At 53.6% G+C, this 17,920-nt stretch overlaps 1 long non-coding RNA gene across 1 annotated transcript; it reads right to left on the reverse strand.

Annotated features, from left to right (window-relative positions):
* Positions 1–15,004: 15,004 nt before the first annotated feature.
* On the reverse strand, positions 15,005–17,304 carry LOC147110104 (uncharacterized). The gene is made up of 2 exons (XR_015080452.1): positions 17,057–17,304; positions 15,005–15,219 (listed from the first exon to the last, which is right to left on the reverse strand). It is a non-coding gene; the product is annotated as an uncharacterized LOC147110104 (long non-coding RNA).
* Positions 17,305–17,920: the final 616 nt, after the last annotated feature.

Below are 17,920 nucleotides of genomic sequence, written 5' to 3' on the forward strand. Positions count from 1 at the left end.
GAAGTCCCTCATCCCTGGGACCATTCTGGTCAATCTCCTCCCCACCCTCTCCAAGGCCTTGACTTCCTTCCTAATGTGTGTGGTGCCCAGAATTGGACTCTTATCAAACAGAGGAAGTCAAAAGAGAGGGAGGGAAAGAAAAAGACTCGCATTTCTCCAGCGCTTTCCCCACCTCAGGAAGCGCTTCACAGCCAATGAAGTACTTTTTTTGAAGTGTGGTCGCTGTTGTAATGTAGGAAACGCGGCAGCCAATTTGCGCACAGCAAGCTCCCACACACATCACTGTGACAATGACCCAGATTATCTGTTTTAGTGAAGTTGGTTGAGGGATTAATATTGGGCCCAGGACACCGGGGAGAACTGCCCCTGCTCTTCGTCCAATAGTGGCCGTGGGATCTTTTACCCGAGAGAGCAGACGGGACCCTCGGGTTTAACGTCTCATCCGAAAGACGGAGTCACCAGAACAGATGATCGGGTCATTGTCACGTTGCTGTTTGTGGGATCTTGCTGTGCGCTAATCGGCTGCTGCGTTTCCCACATTGCAACAGTGACCACACTTCAAAAATGGTACTTCCTCGTCTGTGAGGTGCTTTGGGACGTCCTGGGGTGGTGAAAGGCGCTGGAGAATCATAGAATGGTTACAGCACAGAAGGAGGCCATTCGGCCCCTCGAGCCCGTGCCGGCTCTCTGCAAGAGCGCTTCAGCTAGTCCCACTCCGCCGCCCTTTCCCCGTAGCCCTGCAATTTTTTTTCCTTCAGATACTTATCCAATTCCCTTTTGAAAGCCACGATTGAATCTGCCTCCACCACCCTTTCAGGCAGCGCATTCCAGATCCTAACCACTCGCTGCGTAAAAAAGCGTTTCCTCATGTCGCCTTTGGTTGTTCTGCCAATCCCCTTAAATCTGTGTCCTCTGGTTCTCAACCCTTCCGCCAATGGGAACAGTTTCTCTCTATCTACTCTGTCCAGACCCCTCATGATTTTGAACACCTCGATCAAATCTCCTCTCAACCTTCTCTGCTCTAAGGAGAACAACCCCAGCTTCTCCAGTCTCTCCACATCACTGAAGTCCCTCATCCCTGGGACCATTCTGGTCAATCTCCCCTTAACCTTCTCTGCTCTAAGGAGAACAACCCCAGCTTCTCCAGTCTCTCCACATACTGAAGTCCCTCATCCCTGGGACCATTCTGGTCAATCTCCTCCTTAACCTTCTCTGCTCTAAGGAGAACAACCCCAGCTTCTCCAGTCTCTCCACATCACTGAAGTCCCTCATCCCTGGGACCATTCTGGTCAATCTCACCTTAACCTTCTCTGCTCTAAGGAGAACAATCCCAGCTTCTCCAATCTCTCCACATCACTGAAGTCCCTCATCCCTGGGACCATTCTGGTCAATCTCCCCTTAACCTTCTCTGCTCTAAGAAGAACAACCCCAGCTTCTCCAGTCTCTCCACGTCACTGAAGTCCCTCATCCCTGGCACCATTCTGGTCAATCTCCTCTCAACCTTCTCTGCTCTAAGGAGAACAATCCCAGCTTCTCCAGTCTCTCCACATCACTGAAGTCCCTCATCCCTGGGGCCATTCTGGTCAATCTCCCCTTAACCTTCTCTGCTCTAAGGAGAACAATCCCAGCTTCTCCAGTCTCTGCACATCACTGAAGTCCCTCATCCCTGGCACCATTCTGGTCAATCTCCTCTCAACCTTCTCTGCTCTAAGGAGAACAATCCCAGCTTCTCCAATCTCTCCATATCACTGAGGTCCCTCATCCCTGGGACCATTCTGGTCAATCTCCCCTTAACCTTCTCTGCTCTAAGGAGAACAACCCCAGCTTCTCCAGTCCATCCATGTAACTGAAGTTCCTCATCCCTGGGACCATTCTGGTCAATCTCACCTTAACCTTCTCTGCTCTAAGGAGAACAACCCCAGCTTCTCCAGTCTCTCCACATCACTGAAGTCCCTCATCCCTGGGACCATTCTGGTCAATCTCCCCTTAACCTTCTCTGCTCTAAGGAGAACAACCCCAGCTTCTCCAGTCTCTCCACATCACTGAAGTCCCTCATCCCTGGGACCATTCTGGTCAATCTCCCCTTAACCTTCTCTGCTCTAAGGAGAACAACCCCAGCTTCTCCAGTCTCTCCACATCACTGAAGTCCCTCATCCCTGGTACCTTTCTGGTCAATCTCCCCTTAACCTTCTCTGCTCTAAGGAGAACAACCCCAGCTTCTCCAGTCTCTCCACATCACTGAAGTCCCTCATCACTGGGACCATTCTGGTCAATCTCCCCTTAACCTTCTCTGCTCTAAGGAGAACAACCCCATCTTCTCCAGTCTCTCCACATCACTGAAGTCCCTCATCCCTGGGACCATTCTGGTCAATCTCCCCTTAACCTTCTCTGCTCTAAGGAGAACAATCCCAGCTTCTCCAGTCTCTGCACATCACTGACGTCCCTCATCCCTGGGACCATTCTGGTCAATCTCCCCTTAACCTTCTCTGCTCTAAGGAGAACAACCCCAGCTTCTCCAGTCTCTCCACATCACTGAAGTCCCTCATCCCTGGGACCATTCTGGTCAATCTCCCCTTAACCTTCTCTGCTCTAAGGAGAACAACCCCAGCTTCTCCAGTCTCTCCACATCACTGAAGTCGCTCGTCCCTGGGACCATTCTGGTCAATCTCCCCTTAACCTTCTCTGCTCTAATGAGAACAACCCCAGCTTCTCCAGTCTCTCCACATCACTGAAGTCCCTCATCCCTGGGACCATTCTGGTCAATCTCCCCTTAACCCTCTCTGCTCTAAGGAGAACAACCCCAGCTTCTCCAGTCTCTCCACATCACTGAAGTCCCTCATCCTTGGCACCATTCTGGTCAATCTCCCCTTAACCTTCCTTGATTTTGTACCCTGTGCCTCTATTTATGAAGCTCAGGATCCCGTATGCTTTTTTAAGCGCTTTCTCAACCTGCCCTGACACCTTCAACGATTTGTGCACATACACCCACAGGTCTCTCTGTTCGTTCACCCCCTTTAGAATTGTGCCCTTCAGTTTATAGTGTCTGTTCTCCTTCTTCCTACCCAAATGGATCACAAATGCAGAAATGCTGGTCTTTTTCTTTATAATTGAGTGGCTGTAAGCGGGAGGAGGGCTGAAAGGGTTAATCCTCTCCACAGCGAGTGACAGCAGCAAAGGATCGCACGGCCAGGTGTTTGATAAACGCGCGCACGGAGGATGAGCGTTTGGACACCCTCGACCTCGGCTGAATAAAGAGGACGGCGAGGCTTTGAGCTGTCCCCGTTAATCTTTTATTGTCGAGATCAGAGCCAATATGGAGGGCGAACCTTTGACCCTGTTGACACAATGGGAGTGTCGTCTTTGGTCCAGGGTTGCTATGCAGAGAAACATAGAAACACAGAAACATAGAAGATAGGAGCAGGAGTAGGCCATTCGGCCCCTCGAGCCTGCTCCGCCATTCAATGAGATCATGGCTGATCATCCAAATTCAGTACCCTGTCCCTGCCTTCTCCCCATATCCCTTGATCCCTTTAGCCTTAAGAAATATATCTAACTCCTTCTTGAATATATTTAATGAATTGGCCTCAACTGCCCTCTGTGGTAGAGAATTCCACAGGTTCACCACTCTCTGGGTGAAGAAATTCCTCCTCATTTCTGTCCTAAATGGCTTACCCCTTATCCTTAGACTGTGACCCCTGGTTCTGGACTCCCCGACCATCGGGAACATCCTTCCTGCATCTAGTCTGTCTAGTCCTGTAGAATTTTATGTTTCAATGAGATCCCCTCTCATTCTTCTAAACTCTAGCGAATATAAGCCCTATCAACCCAATCTCTCCTCATACGTCATTCCTGCCATCCCAGGTATCAGTCTGGTGAATCTTCGCTGAACTCCTTCCATGGCAAGAACATCCTTCCTCAGATAAGGCGACCAAAACTGCACGCAATACTCAAGGTGTGGTCTCACCAAGGACTTGTACAACTGCAGCAAGACATCCTTGTCCCTGTACTCAAATCCTCTCGCTACGAAGGCCAACATACCATTTGCCTTCTTAACCGCCTGCTGCACCTGCATGCTTACCTTCAGCGACTGGTGCACAAGAACACCCAGGAGATCAGTTGAGATCAGAGCCAATCTGGACACAATGGGAATGTCGCCTTTGGGTTGCTATGCAGAGGGCTTGATGTTTGCAGCCACCAGATTAATGGCCCATTTCCTAACTAAGAATCTTTTACCGAACCCCTTGTCTAAAAAAATCTTATTCAACAACAACTGCATTTATATAAAGAACTCCCATTTCTCCAGCACCTTTCCCCACCTCAGGACGTCCCAAAGCGCTTCACAGCCAATGAAGTACTTTTTTTGAAGTGTGGTCACTGTTGTAATGTAGGAAACGTGGCAGCAAATTTGCGCACAGCAAGCTCCCACAAACAGCAATGTGATAATGACCAGATCATCTGTTTTAGTGATGTTGGTTCAGGGATAATTATTGGCCCCAGGACACCGGGGAGAACTCCCCCTGCTCTTCTTCCAATAGTGGCCGTGGGATCTTTTACATCCGCCTGACAGGGCAGATGGGGCCTCAGTTTGACGTCTCATCTGAAAGACGGCACCTCCGACAGTGCGGCACTCCCTCAGTACTGCCCCTCCGACAGTGTGGCGCTCCCTCAGTACTGCCCCTCTGACAGTGCGTCGCTCCCTCAGTGCTGCCCCTGACAGTGCGGCACTCCCTCAGTACTGCCCCTCCGACAGTGCGGCGCTCCCTCAGTACTGTCCCTCCGACAGTGCGGCGCTCCCTCAGTACTGCCCCTCCGACAGTGCGGCACTCCCTCAGTACTGCCCCTCCGACAGTGCGGCACTCCCTCAGTCCTGCCCCTGACAGTGCGGCACTCCCTCAGTACTGCCCCTCCGACAGTGCGGCGCTCCCTCAGTATTGCCACTCCGACGGTGCGGCGCTCCCTCAGCACCGCCCCTCCGACAGTGCGGCGCTCCCTCAGTACTGCCCCTCCGACAGTGCGGCACTCCCTCAGTACTGCCCCTCCGACAGTGCGGCGCTCCCTCAGTATTGCCACTCCGACGGTGCGGCGCTCCCTCAGTACTGCCCCTCCGACAGTGCGGCGCTCCCTCAGTACTGCCCCTCCGACAGTGCGGTGCTCCCTCAGTATTGCCACTCCGACGGTGCGGCGCTCCCTCAGTACTGACCCTCCGACAGTGCGGCGCTCCCTCAGTACTGCCCCTCCGACAGTGCGGCGCTCCCTCAGGGTGGGGAGGAGCCTGGTGTGGAGCACAAACACTGGCACGGAGCAGATGGGCCGAACGGTCTGTTTCTGTGCCGTATATACTGTGTAGTGGTGGCCCAGGAGCGACAATGAGACAACCCGAGCCACATATCTGGGGAGGGGGATGTGGGGGAGCAGAACTCTGGAAACTTTTTCCCTTCTGACTCAGATGATTGAACCCAGTACAGGAGGTCACACCTACCAGGCGTTACCTAGAAAGACCTCTGAATTCAACTTGTGAGGGATCCTTTCATCAGCAACTGTCCCCGGGCAAGGCTGGGACCTTATGAGATGTTTGAAGTGGCCTCCCTCCAATATTTACTCCCTTAAACACTGACTGCCGGCAACCAAGGCTGAGGTTTTCATGGTAAACGCAAGGCCCCACACGGGGAAGAAAAGGAATTCAATGAGTGTACATCAAATAAACAAGGCATGGCTTACCTGTGTATCTAACTAAGGTGGACGAGCGGCATTTGACAGCTCACCCGCTGCTTATTACACACAGGGCGGACAGAGAGCTGGGGTCATTGGCTTGGCACATGGGCAACTTTATTAGTTCATTCATGCTTGGGATGTGGGCATCGCTGGCAAGGCCGGAATTTATTCTCCATCCAGTACCAACATTCAGGGAGCGCCGCACTGTCGCAGGGGCAGTACTGAGGGAGCGCCGCACTGTCGGAGGGGCAGTACTGAGGGAGCGCCGCACTGTCGGAGGGGCAGTACTGAGGGAGCGCCGCACTGTCGGAGGGGCAGTACTGAGGAAGAGCTGCACTGTCGGAGGGGCAGTACTGAGGGAGCACCGCACTGTCAGAGGGGCAGTACTGAGGGAGCGCCGCACTGTCAGAGGGGCAGTACTGAGGGAGCGCCGCACTGTCGGAGGGGCAGTACTGAGGGAGCGCCGCACTGTCGGAGGGGCAGTACTGAGGGAGCGCCGCACTGTCGGAGGGGCAGTACTGAGGGAGCGCCGCACTGTCGGAGGGGCAGTACTGAGGGAGCGCCGCACTGTCGGAGGGGCAGTACTGAGGGAGCACCGCACTGTCAGAGGGGCAGTACTGAGGGAGCACCGCACTGTCAGAGGGGCAGTACTGAGGGAGCACCGCACTGTCAGAGGGGCAGTACTGAGGGAGCACCGCACTGTCAGAGGGGCAGTACTGAGGGAGCACCGCACTGTCAGAGGGGCAGTACTGAGGGAGCACCGCACTGTCAGAGGGGCAGTACTGAGGGAGCGCCGCACTGTCAGAGGGGCAGTACTGATGGAGTGTTGCACTGTCGGAGGGGCAGTACTGAGGGAGCACCGCACTGTCGGAGGGGCGGTACTGAGGGAGCGCCGCACTGTCAGAGGGGCAGTACTGAGGAAGAGCTGCACTGTCGGAGGGGCAGTACTGAGGAAGAGCTGCACTGTCGGAGGGGCAGTACTGAGGGAGCGCCGCACTGTCGGAGGGGCAGTACTGAGGGAGCACCGCACTGTCAGAGGGGCAGTACTGAGGGAGCACCGCACTGTCAGAGGGGCAGTACTGAGGGAGCGCCGCACTGTCAGAGGGGCAGTACTGATGGAGTGTTGCACTGTCGGAGGGGCAGTACTGAGGGAGCACCGCACTGTCGGAGGGGCAGTACTGAGGGAGCACCGCACTGTCAGAGGGGCAGTACTGAGGGAGCACTGCACTGTCGGAGGGGCAGTACAGAGGGAGCGCCGCACTGTCAGAGGGGCAGTACTGAGGGAGCGACGCACTGTCGGAGGGGCAGTACTGAGGGAGTGCCGCACTGTCGGAGGGGCAGTCTTTCGAATGAGGCTTTAAACCGAGGCTCCGTCTGGCCTCAGGTGGATGTTAAAGATCCCACGGCCACTATTTGGAAGAAGAGCAGGGGGGAGTTCTCCCCGGTGTCCTGGGGCCAATATTTATCTCTCAAACAACATCACTAAAAACAGACGATCTGGGTCATTATCACATTGCTGTTGTGGGAGCTTGCTGTGCACAAATTGGCTGCCACGTTTCCTACATTCCAACAGTGACCACACTTCAAAAAGTACTTCATTGGCTGTGAAGCGCTTTGGGACGTCCTGAGGTGGTGAAAGGCGCTGGAGAAATGGGAGTCTTTCTTTATCCCTCGATGCCTTGAAAAGGTGGTGATGGCCGTTTATCTTGATCCGGTGGTAGCGGGTTTAATACGAACATCACTGGCCTGTTCAGAGGGGCAGTTAAGAGGCAACCACGCTGGTGTTCGAGACTGGAGTCACACATCAGCCAGACCGGGTCAGGGTGGTAGATTTCCTTCCCTGAAGGACATTGGTGAACCAGTTGGGTGGTTAACAAGCAGCTCCATTGCCACTGAACCAGCGGACCTCCTGTTAACTCCCCGCTGGCACAAACTGTAGAAGAAAGTCTTCTGTCGCAATAATCGGATAGAATATCTGTGGTTAAAACACGGCAGGAAACGGGACAGCTAGGTTTTGCGGTTTACCAGCACCAGCTAATCATTATATAAAGACTCGCGTTTCTCCATCACCTCGCACCACCTCAGGACATCCCAAAGCGCTTCACAGTCAATGAATTACATTTTTTTGAAGTGTGGTCACTGTTGTAATGTAGGAAACGCCAATTTAGAAGCATAGAAGATAGGAGCAGGAGTAGGCCATTCGGCCCCTCGAGCCTGCTCCGCCATTCAATGAGATCATGGCTGATCATCCAAATTCAGTACCCTGTCCCTGCTTTCTCCCCATATCCCTTGATCCCTTTAGCCTTAAGAAATATATCCAACTCCTTCTTGAATATATTTAATGAATTGGCCTCTACTGCCTTGTGTGGTAGAGAATTCCACAGGTTCACCACTCTCTGGGTGAAGAAATTCCTCCTCATCTCTGTCCTAAATGGCTTACCCCTTATCCTTAGACTGTGACCCTTGGTTCTGGACTCCCCCGCCATCGGGAACATCCTTCCTGCATCTAGTCTGTCCAGTCTTGTCAGAATTTTAAACGCTTCAATGAGATCCCCTCTCATTCTTCTAAACTCCAGCGAGTATCAGCCCAATTGACTCAATCTCTCCTCGTACGTCATTCCTGCCATCCCAGGTATCAGCCTGGTGAATCTTCGCTGAACTCCCTCCATGGCAAGAACATCCTTCCTCAGATAAGGCGACCAAAACTGCACACAATACTCAAGGTGTGGTCTCACCAAGGACTTGTACAACTGCAGCAAGACATCCTTGTTCCTGTACTCGAATCCTCTCGCTACGAAGGCCAACATAGCATTTGTCTTCTTAACCGCCTGCTGCACCTGCATGCTTACCTTCAGCGACTGGTGCACAAGGACACCCAGGTCTCGTTGCACTTCCCCTTCTCCCAATCTATTGCCATTCAGATAATAATCTGCCTTCCTGTTTTTGACACCAAAGTGGATAGCCTCACATTTATCCACATTATATTGCATCTGCTATGCTTCTGCCCAATCACCCAACCTGTCCAAATCATCCTGGAGTTTCTCGGCATCCTCCTCACAGCACACACGCCCACCCAGCTTTGCGCACAGCAAGCTCCCACAAACAGCAATGAGATAAACGACCCAGATCATGTGTGTGTTGATGTTTGGTTGAGGGATAAATATCGGCCCCAGGACACCGGGGAGAACACCCCCCGGCTCTTCTTCAAAATGATGGCCGTGGGATCTTAAACGTCCACCCGAGAAATAGTTGATGCTTTGCTGATCATCTTCCAGAACTCGATAGACTCTGGAACAGTTCCCATGGATTGGAGGGTAGCTAATGTTACCCCACTATTCAAAAAAGGTGGTAGAGAGAAAACGGGGAATTACAGACCGGTAAGCCTGACATCGGTAGTGGGGAAAATGCTAGAGTCCATTATAAAAGATGTAATAGCAGAGCACTTGGAAAACAATGACAGGATTGGACAAAGTCAACATGGATTTACAAAAGGTAAATCGTGCTTGACTAATCTACTGGAATTTTTTGAGGATGTAACTGGTAAAATAGATAAGGGAGAACCAGTGGATGTGGTGTATTTGGACTTTCAGAAGGCTTTCGATAAGGTCCCGCATAAGAGATTAGTGTGTAAAGTTAAGGCACATGGGATTGGGGGTAAGGTACTGACTTGGATAGAGAACTGGTTGGCAGACAGGAAGCAAAGAGTTGGAATAAACGGGTCTTTTTCCAAGTGGCAGGCAGTGACTAGTGGGGTACCGCAGGGATCGGTCCTAGGACCCCAGCTATTCACAATATATATCAATGATCTAGACGAGGGAACTAGATGTAATATCTCCAAGTTTGCAGACGACACAAAGCTGGGTGGGCGTGTGTGCTGTGAGGAGGATGCCGAGAAACTCCAGGATGATTTGGACAGGTTGGGTGATTGGGCAGAAGCATGGCAGATGCAATATAACGTGGATAAATGCGAGATTATCCACTTTGGTGTCAAAAACAGGAAGGCAGATTATTATCTGAATGGCAATAGATTGGGAGAAGGGGAAGTGCAATGAGACCCGGGTGTCCTTGTGCACCAGTCGCTGAAGGTAAGCATACAGGTGCAGCAGGCGGTTAAGAAGGTAAATGGTATGTTGGCCTTCGTAGCGAGAGGGTTCGAGTACAGTAACAAGGATTTCTTGCTACAGTTGTACAGGGTCTTGGTGAGACCACATCTTAAGTATTGTGTGCAGTTTTGGTCGCCTTATCTGAGGAAGGATGTTCTTGCCATGGAGGGAGTGCAGCGAAGATTCACCAGACTGATACCTGGGGTGGCAGGAATGATGTATGAGGAGAGATTGGGTCGATTGGGCTTGTACTCGCTGGAGTTTAGAAGAATGAGAGGGGATCTCATTGAAACTTATAAAATTCTAACAGGACTAGACAGACTAGATGCAGGAAGGATGTTCCCGATGGCGGGGGTGTCCAGAACCAGGGGTCACAGTCTAAGGATAAGGGGTAAGCCATTTAGGACAGAGATGAGGAGGAATTTCTTCACCCAGAGAGTGGTGAACCTGTGGAATTCTCTACCACACAAGGCAGTTGAGGCCAATTCATTAAATATATTCAAGAAGGAGTTGGATATATTTCTTAAGTCTAAAGGGATCAAGGGATACGGGGAGAAGGCAGGGACAGGGTACTGAACTTGGATGATCAGCCATGATCTCATTGAATGGCGGAGCAGGCTCGAGGGGCCGAATGGCCTACTCCTGCTCCTATCTTCTATGTTTCTATGTTTCCTGCTTGTTGTCGAGTTGGCCTCCATTTCCCCTGTGCCACTGGCTGGTGAACTCACCTCGGGAAGGATATCTGGGCCTCGGAGGGGGGAGAAGCGCAGATTCACCAGAACGATACCCCGGGGGCTGAAAGGGTTAAATCACCAGGACAGCGTGGTACAGACTAGGTTTGTATTCCCTGGAGTTTAGAAGATTAAGGGGTGATCTAATCGAGGTGTTTGGGATGATTAAAGGAGTCGATAGGGTAGAGAGAGAGAGAAACTATTTCCTCTGGTGGGGGGAGTCCAGAACAAGGGGGGCAGAACCTTAAAATTAGAGCCAGGCCGTTCAGGGGTGATGTCAGGAAGCACTTCTTCACACAAAGGGGGGTGGAAATCTGGAACTCTCTCCCCCAGAAAGCTGTGAATGCTGGGGTGCTGTGGAGCACCGTACACAGTTCTGGTCTCCGTATACCTTGGTTAGTCCACACTTGGAGCACTGTGCACAGTTCTGGTCTCCATATACCTTGGTTAGACCACACTTGGAGCATTGTGCACAGTTCTGGTCTCCAGATACCTTGGTTAGACCACACTTGGAGCACTGTGCACAGTTCTGGTCTCCATATACCTTGGTTAGACCACACTTGGAGCACTGTGCACAGTTCTGGTCTCCATATACCTTGGTTAGACCACACTGGGAGCACTGTGCTCAGTTCTGGTCTCCATATACCTTGGTTAGACCACACTTGGAGCACTGTGCACAGTTCTGGTCTCCATATTATGAAAAGGATGTACAGGTACTGGAGAAGGTGCAAAAAAGATTTACAAGGATGATACCAGATCTGCGAGGTTATACCCGTCAGAAAAGATTGAACAGGCGGGGGCTCTTTTCTCTAGAAAGGAGAAGGCTGAGGGGTGACCTGATCGAGGGCTTTAAAATTATGAAGGGGTTCGATAGGGTAGACGTAGAGAAGATGTTTCCACTTCGGGCAGACACGGTGGCATAGTGGTTAGCACTGTTGCCTCACAGCGCCAGGGACCCGGGTTCGAATCCGGCCTCGGGTGACTGTCTGTGTGGAGTTTGCACATTCTCCCCGTGTCTGCGTGGGTTTTCTCCGGGTGCTCCGGTTTCCTCCCACAGTCCAAAGATGTGCGGGTTCGGTTGATTGACCCTTAGTATTAGGGGGATTAAATATGTGGGGTTACGGGGATAGGGTGGGATATGTGTCGGTGCAGGCTCGATGGGCCGAAATGGCCTCTATCTGCACTGTGGGGTTTCTGTGATTCTGTGATCTGTGACTTGTGGGGGAGGCCAGAACTAGGGGCGATCAATATAAGATAGTCACTGATAAATCCAATAGGGAATTCAGGAGAAACTTCTTTCCCCAGAGAGTGGTGAGAATGGGGAACTCGCTCCCACAGGGAGTGGTTGAGGCGAAGAGCAGAGATACATTTAAGGGGAAGCTGGATAATCACACGAGGGAGAAAGGGATAGAAGGATATGTTGATGGGGTGAGATGAAGAGGGGTGGGAGGAGGCTGGTGTTGATGGGGTGAGATGAAGAGGGGCGGGAGGAGGCTGGTGTTGATGGGGTGAGATGAAGAGGGGTGGGAGGAGGCTGGTGTTGATGGGGGGAGATGAAGAAGGGTGGGAGGAGGCTGGTGTTGACGGGGTGAGATGAAGAGGGGTGGGAGGAGGCTGGTGTTGATGGGGTGAGATGAAGAGGGGTGGGAGGAGGCTGGTGTTGATGGGGTGAGATGAAGAGGGGTGGGAGGAGGCTGGTGTTGACGGGGTGGGATGAAGAGGGGTGGGAGGAGGCTGGTGTTGATGGGGTGAGATGAAGAGGGGTGGGAGGAGGCTGGTGTTGACGGGGTGAGATGAAGAGGGGTGGGAGGAGGCTGGTGTTGATGGGGTGAGATGAAGAGGGGTGGGAGGAGGCTGGTGTTGATGGGGGGAGATGAAGAGGGGAGGGAGGAGGCTGGTGTTGATGGGGTGAGATGAAGAGGGGTGGGAGGAGGCTGGTGTTGATGGGGTGAGATGAAGAGGGGTGGGAGGAGGCTGGTGTTGATGGGGTGAGATGAAGAGGGGTGGGAGGAGGCTGGTGTTGATGGGGGGAGATGAAGAGGGGTGGGAGGAGGCTGGTGTTGATAAGGTGAGATGAAGAGGGGTGGGAGGAGGCTGGTGTTGATGGGGTGAGATGAAGAGGGGTGGGAGGGGGCTGGTGTTGACAGGGTGAGATGAAGAGGGGTGGGAGGGGGCTGGTGTTGATGGGGTGAGATGAAGAGGGGTGGGAGGGGGCTGGTGTTGACAGGGTGAGATGAAGAGGGGTGGGAGGAGGCTGGTGTTGATGGGGTGAGATGAAGAGGGGTGGGAGGGGGCTGGTGTTGACAGGGTGAGATGAAGAGGGGTGGGAGGAGGCTGGTGTTGATGGGGTGAGATGAAGAGGGGTGGGAGGGGGCTGGTGTTGACAGGGTGAGATGAAGAGGGGTGGGAGGAGGCTGGTGTTGACAGGGTGAGATGAAGAGGGGTGGGAGGAGGCTGCTGTTGATGGGGTGAGATGAAGAGAGGTGGGAGGAGGCTGGTGTTGATGGGGTGAGATGAAGAGGGGTGGGAGGAGGCTGCTGTTGATGGGGTGAGATGAAGAGAGGTGGGAGGAGGCTGGTGTTGATGGGGTGAGATGAAGAGAGGTGGGAGGAGGCTGGTGTTGATGGGGTGAGATGAAGAGGGGTGGGAGGGGGCTGGTGTTGACGGGGTGAGATGAAGAGGGGTGGGAGGAGGCTGGTGTTGACGGGGTGAGATGAAGAGGGGTGGGAGGAGGCTGGTGTTGACGGGGTGAGATGAAGAGGGGTGGGAGGAGGCTGGTGTTGATGGGGTGAGATGAAGAGGGGTGGGAGGAGGCTGGTGTTGATGGGGTGAGATGAAGAGGGGTGGGAGGAGGCTGGTGTTGATGGGGTGAGATGAAGAGGGGTGGGAGGAGGCTGGTGTTGATGGGGTGAGATGAAGAGGGGTGGGGGGAGGCTGGTGTTGATGGGGTGAGATGAAGAGGGGTGGGAGGAGGCTGGTGTTGATGGGGTGAGATGAAGAGGGGTGGGAGGAGGCTGGTGTTGATGGGGGGAGATGAAGAGGGGAGGGAGGAGGCTGGTGTTGATGGGGTGAGATGAAGAGGGGTGGGAGGAGGCTGGTGTTGATGGGGTGAGATGAAGAGGGGTGGGAGGAGGCTGGTGTTGATGGGGGGAGATGAAGAGGGGTGGGAGGAGGCTGGTGTTGATAAGGTGAGATGAAGAGGGGTGGGAGGAGGCTGGTGTTGATGGGGTGAGATGAAGAGGGGTGGGAGGGGGCTGGTGTTGACAGGGTGAGATGAAGAGGGGTGGGAGGGGGCTGGTGTTGACAGGGTGAGATGAAGAGGGGTGGGAGGAGGCTGGTGTTGACAGGGTGAGATGAAGAGGGGTGGGAGGAGGCTGCTGTTGATGGGGTGAGATGAAGAGAGGTGGGAGGAGGCTGGTGTTGATGGGGTGAGATGAAGAGGGGTGGGAGGAGGCTGCTGTTGATGGGGTGAGATGAAGAGAGGTGGGAGGAGGCTGGTGTTGATGGGGTGAAATGAAGAGGGGTGGGAGGAGGCTGGTGTTGACGGGGTGAGATGAAGAGGGGTGGGAGGAGGCTGGTGTTGATGGGGTGAGATGAAGAGGGGTGGGAGGAGGCTGGTGTTGACGGGGTGAGATGAAGAGGGGTGGGAGGAGGCTGGTGTTGATGGGGTGAGATGAAGAGGGGTGGGAGGAGGCTGGTGTTGATGGGGTGAGATGAAGAGGGGTGGGAGGAGGCTGGTGTTGATGGGGTGAGATGAAGAGGGGTGGGAGGGGGCTGGTGTTGACGGGGTGAGATGAAGAGGGGTGGGAGGAGGCTGGTGTTGACGGGGTGAGATGAAGAGGGGTGGGAGGAGGCTGGTGTTGATGGGGTGAGATGAAGAGGGGTGGGAGGAGGCTGGTGTTGATGGGGTGAGATGAAGAGGGGTGAGAGGAGGCTGGTGTTGATGGGGTGAGATGAAGAGGGGTGGGAGGGGGCTGGTGTTGACGGGGTGAGATGAAGAGGGGTGGGAGGAGGCTGGTGTTGACGGGGTGAGATGAAGAGGGGTGGGAGGAGGCTGGTGTTGACGGGGTGAGATGAAGAGGGGTGGGAGGAGGCTGGTGTTGATGGGGTGAGATGAAGAGGGGTGGGAGGAGGCTGGTGTTGATGGGGTGAGATGAAGAGGGGTGGGAGGAGGCTGGTGTTGATGGGGTGAGATGAAGAGGGGTGGGGGGAGGCTGGTGTTGATGGGGTGAGATGAAGAGGGGTGGGAGGAGGCTGGTGTTGATGGGGTGAGATGAAGAGGGGTGGGAGGAGGCTGTTGTGGAGCAGATGGTCCGAATGGCCTGTTCCTGTGTTGTACATTCAATGTAATATTACATTCTCAGTCTTTAAGAATCTCTTCTGAAAAAGATAAGGTTTATCCTAATAGTATTGGTGTGTATGGCAATCTCAGAGCAGAAACAGATTTGCAGATAAATGTTTTTTTTTTAAAATACAGAAATGATATTTATTAATTTTGTCCTGCTCTCTCTCCAGGGACGATTGTCCCGATACATACAGCTCAGTAAAATTAACGGAATACTCAAAAGATCCCTTAGGCATTGGGTGAACTGTCCCGCACAGGGATTGGCCATTTCACGCACCAATCAGAGATACGGATACCAAGACGTAGCAGCGAGAGTCGTGCTGGGGCCCTGAGCAAGAGAGAACAGTCTCAGGTTAACGGGCAAAAAATGAAGATATTCCATTCTATTCATCAACCACTCCCAGGGCAGGTACAGCATGGGTTAGATACAGAGTAAAGCTCCCTCTACACTGTCCCATCAAACACTCCCAGGGCAGGTACAGCACAGGTTAGATACAGAGTAAAGCTCCCTCTACACTGTCCCATCAAACACTCCCAGGGCAGGTACAGCACGGGTTAGATACAGAGTAAAGCTCCCTCTACACTGTCCCATCAAACACTCCCAGGGCAGGTACAGCACAGGTTAGATACAGAGTAAAGCTCCCTCTACACTGTCCCATCAAACACTCCCAGGGCAGGTACAGCACGGGTTAGATACAGAGTAAAGCTCCCTCTACAGTGTCCCATCAAACACTCCCAGGGCAGGTACAGCACGGGTTAGATATAGAGTAAAGCTCCCTCTACACTGTCCCATCAAACACTCCCAGGGCAGGTACAGCACGGGTTAGATACAGAGTAAAGCTCCCTCTACACTGTCCCATCAAACACTCCCAGGGCAGGTACAGCACGAGTTAGATACAGAGTAAAGCTCCCTGGACACTGTCCCATCAAACACTCCCATGGCAGGTACAGCACAGGTTAGGTACAGAGTAAAGCTCCCTCTGCACTGTCCCATCAAACACGCCCATGGTAGGTACAGCACGGGTTCGATACAGAGTAAAGCTCCCTCTACACTGTCCCATCAAACACTCCCAGGGCAGGTACAGCACGGGGTTAGGTACAGAGTAAAGCTCCCTCTACACTGTCCCATCAAACACTCCCAGGACAGGTACAGCACAGGTTAGATACAGAGTAAAGCTCCCTCTACACTGTCCCATCAAACACTCCCAGGGCAGGTACAGCACGGGTTAGATACAGAGTAAAGCTCCCTCTACACTGTCTCATCAAACACTCCCAGGGCAGGTACAGCACGGGTTAGATACAGAGTAAAGCTCCCTCTACACTGTCCCATCAAACACTCCCAGGGCAGGTACAGCACGGGTTAGATACAGAGTAAAGCTCCCTCTACACTGTCCCCATCAAACACTCCCAGGGCAGGTACAGCATGGGTTAGATACAGAGTAAAGCTCCCTCTACACTGTCCCATCAAACACACCCAAGACTAAAAGGGTTAAATCACCAGGACAGGTTGGCACATCTGGGCTTGTGTTCTTTAGAGTTTAGAAGATTAAGGGGCGATCTAATTGAGGTGTTTGAGATGATTAAAGGATTTGATAGGGTTGAGAGAAATGAATGGGCCTCCGCCTGTTCCTGTGTAACAGGCTCGAGGGGCTGAATGGGCCTCCTCCTGTTCCTGTGTAACAGGCTCGAGGGGCTGAATGGACCTCCTCCTGTTCCTGTGTAACAGGCTCAAGGGGCTGAATGGGCCTCCTCCTGTTCCTGTGTAACAGGCTCGAGGGGCTGAATGGGCCTCCTCCTGTTCCTGTGTAACAGGCTCGAGGGGCTGAATGGGCCTCCTCCTGTTCCTGTGTAACAGGCTCGAGGGCCTGAATGGGCCCTCCTGTTCCTGTGTAACAGGCTCGAGGGGCTGAATGGGCCTCCTCCTGTTCCTGTGTAACAGGCTCGAGGGGCTGAATGGGCCTCCTCCTGTTCCTGTGTAACAGGCTCGAGGGGCTGAATGGGCCTCCTCCTGTTCCTGTGTAACAGGCTCGAGGGGCTGAATGGGCCTCCTCCTGTTCCTGTGGTATCACAGAAGTGAAGTGTGGCTGGGTTATGAGGGGATCTCCCTCAAACACAGGCCGCCCTCCACCCCGCCCCACCGACTTCCTCCGTCTTCCTCCACTGACCTCCGCCCTCTCTCAAATCCGGCCGATTTCCTTCAGCTTGTCCACGAGCTGTTGCACCGACTCCACTTTCACGCCGGCCGTGCGATTGGGTGGGTCATCTACACTTAATGTCTGCAGCTTGCTGGAGATGTCGAGGCCCAGGTCCTTCGCGGTGAACTTGTCAATCTTCTTCTTCTTGGCTTTCTGATGGTTTAACGAAGGGGGGGCGAGAGAGAGAGAGAGGGGGAAGGGGGGGAGAGAGAGAGAGAGAGGGGGAAGGAGAGAGAGAGCGAGAGAGAGGGGGAAGGAGAGAGAGAGCGAGAGAGAGGGGAAGCGGGGGAGAGAGAGAGAGAGAGAGAGAGAGAGAGAGGGGGAAGGAGAGAGAGAGAGGGGGAAGGAGAGAGAGAGGGGGAAGGAGAGAGAGAGAGAGAGGGGGAAGGAGAGAGAGAGAGAGAGGGAAGGAGAGAGAGAGAGAGAGAGAAGGAGAGAGAGAGAGAGAGAGAGGGGGAAGGAGAGAGAGAGAGAGAGAGGGGGAAGGAGAGAGAGAGAGAGGGGGAAGGAGAGAGAGAGAGAGAGAGGGGGGGGGAAGGAGAGAGAGAGAGAGGAGAGGGGGGGGGAAGGAGAGAGAGAGAGAGAGAGGGGGGGGGAAGGAGAGAGAGAGAGAGAGAAGGAGAGAGAGAGAGGGGGAAGGAGAGAGAGAGAGAGGGAAGGAGAGAGAGAGAGGGAAGGAGAGAGAGAGAGGGGGAAGGAGAGAGAGAGGGGGAAGGAGAGAGAGAGAGGGGGAAGGAGAGAGAGAGGGGGGGGAAGGAGAGAGAGGGGGGAAGGAGAGAGAGGGGGGAAGGAGAGAGAGGGGGGAAGGAGAGAGAGGGGGGAAGGAGAGAGAGG

This window comes from Somniosus microcephalus, chromosome 12, assembly GCF_052327205.1.
Source record: "Somniosus microcephalus isolate GS21.2 chromosome 12, FLI_Smic_1.0, whole genome shotgun sequence".
NCBI classification, from domain to species: Eukaryota; Metazoa; Chordata; class Chondrichthyes; order Squaliformes; family Somniosidae; genus Somniosus; species Somniosus microcephalus.